Source organism: Pteropus vampyrus, unplaced genomic scaffold (assembly GCF_000151845.1).
Source record: "Pteropus vampyrus isolate Shadow unplaced genomic scaffold, Pvam_2.0 Scaffold66, whole genome shotgun sequence".
In the NCBI taxonomy this organism is placed as follows: domain Eukaryota; kingdom Metazoa; phylum Chordata; class Mammalia; order Chiroptera; family Pteropodidae; genus Pteropus; species Pteropus vampyrus.
Window position 1 is genome coordinate 1,817,375 of NW_011888847.1, and position 2,664 is coordinate 1,820,038.

Here is a 2,664-nt window from a genome sequence, read left to right on the forward strand (position 1 = left end):
CAGGTGTGCGCCCCGCCCCGAGCGGCCACCTGGTGCTTCCTCCTGCGGTGGCCGGTGGGGGCGGGAAAGATAATGGGCTGGTGACAGCCTGCAGGGCCCCTTGGTGGTCACGGAGTGGGTTTGAAAATACTGAGACTCTCTTTTACTGGAGGGAGCACGACTCGAAAACCTTGAAGAAATGGAGCCTGGAGGAAAGAGGCGGCTGGGAAGAGTAACGCGGAAACTAAGATGAAATACAAAGAGAAGCGGAGAACCGTCGAACCACAATAAAAAGGCGACCTTTGATCTTTACCTGGCAGTTTAATTGTACTCCTTTGAAACTAGAAAATCTCCCTCGCTTTCAGGGGATGACAAATTCTTGTGTTCATTATAATTATGCTCAATAATTCTTTCTCTAAAATTAGCATTTTTAGCCCCAAAAGATATAAGGTGTTTCCATTGAGCCAAATGCTGGGAACTAAGACTCTTCCAGTTTTGATTAATATTAGAGAACAATATTGGTTTTGAAAATATAAGGAAGTAGAATTGAAGGACAATTTATTTTAGTGCCAATGAATTCAAATCACAACACGCTTTTATTACAGTCAAAATCATTGTAATGACTGGAAGCATTTAATAACTTACAATGTTAGACAACACTGTAAGTGTTAGACAACACTGTAAGTTATTAAATGCTTCCAGTCATTACAATGATTTTTAGCTGTGAAATTAGCTGTAATCTTTTAAAAAGGCTTTTTTTTCTGCTTAAGAAGCCGTTAGAGTAAGAATTAGAGGAAAGGTGGAAAAGCAATTTTAAGATTCACCTAAATTTGATTAATTTTTTCAAGTATATATACAGTCAAAAATTATGCTTTTCTTGAGCAATCATTTAAGTGTGCTGTACTCTCCGGTTGCAGGTTGATTAATGTAAATAATCACATTGTTACGGTAAGTCCCTGTATAATTTGAATTTTGCCTGAACATTAACTAAGCTATTTATCTTATTATTGACATCTTAAGGAAATCCTATCACTGTTTTAAATCTGTAAATTTGAATTGCTAGACCTAGTTCTGGAACTTTGTGATCTGTTCAGCAATTTAAGAGAAAATAATACTATCAAATCAGGAGTAAGTAATCAACCAGATTTTTGATGTCTTCTGCATTCTGGGTGCTTTCAGGAAGTTGCGCACTGCCAGCCTAAAACTACACATACTTTTTCCAAGAATAATCTAACTGGTTATTGTGGCTTTATTTGCAAAATGTTCCATTGCCAGGTCTACTATCTGTTACCTAATTAAGAAGAACTTCATCTTCATATAAACTTGAGAGCTGTTTATTAAATTGTTGGTTGCAATAAAGTGAATTGAATAAACATGATTATTAAATAAATGACAAAATACCACACTAAGCTCTGACTCATAGTATCTGAGTATACATCCAAGACATTTATTTTTATAGCTCTTTAACACCTGCTCATCTGTCACTCACTGCTCGAAATTACTCTCATTTTATGTGATGATATTGTGAATCTTTCATAGTTTCAGTGCTATATTTAAGAACATTTCTTAATAATTTTGTAAGATTACATACCCAAGTATATTCCTAAAATTATCACCAAATTTTTTAGACGTTGCTTTTTAATTCTGACAATCGTTTAATATGTATTTGACTAATACATATGACAAGATTAAAAACTATAAACTTTTCTGACCAAAGTCTTGCAGCCCATCAATTAAGAACCCAATTAAAAAGGCAATATCAAAGCCAAAGAATGGATGGAAAGAAGAGAAACTAGTTAAAATATAAAGAGTAGTGCAAAGCATTAATTGATAGGATAAGGATTTTGATTATGATCTTTCTCTTGAATGTTAAGGAATATTTCTAAATCTAACTCAACATTAAATATAAACAGTATTGGAGAAAAGTTAGGATCATGTTCCTTAAGAAACAATTAGGGGTTCTATTTAAGAAAATTACTTAGTCAACATCCTATATTACAGTTTCTTCATGTAGATTTCATAGCAACAGACACGGGGAGAGAGGAATATGTAAAATTTAATGAAAATTTAAATGAGATAAATGTTATTCTTGTAGATGGCTAAAGGAAAATGTAACGTGTAAACATTTACTATAATGGGCTAATAGTCCTAAAAATTTTTATTATTTCATGAGTAGAAAATAAAAGTACTTTATACAGAATGAAGAATGAAAGTTCTTGACCACTACCCAACAAGACCCTTTGTCTCCTAGATAATCATTGTTAACAGTTTGATATTCATGCTACCTGTTCATTAATTCTTCTCATATCCAAAGAACCTGTTTTCATAGGATGTACTCTCTGCAGAGTGGGGGCTATTATTTACTTGGGTTTAGGTTTATAAAAATGGTTTACATTTGCATATTCAGAGTCCACCTTAATATATATATGTGATTTTTATCATGTCACTTTATCCGTCATTAAAAATTAACTTTCTAAAAGCAAAACTTCTAACCCCTTAACCACAAGAAAACTCTTTTTCATATCTTTCTACATGTGAAATTCTTACATAAAATATAAAGCACTACATAATAAGCACTTAATATTCTGTTTAGTACATTAATATGTAGATGCTTATTAATACCTATTATCATTAAAAATAATACAGTAATTGTTAGAAATGCATGTACATCCAGGCTGACAGCCA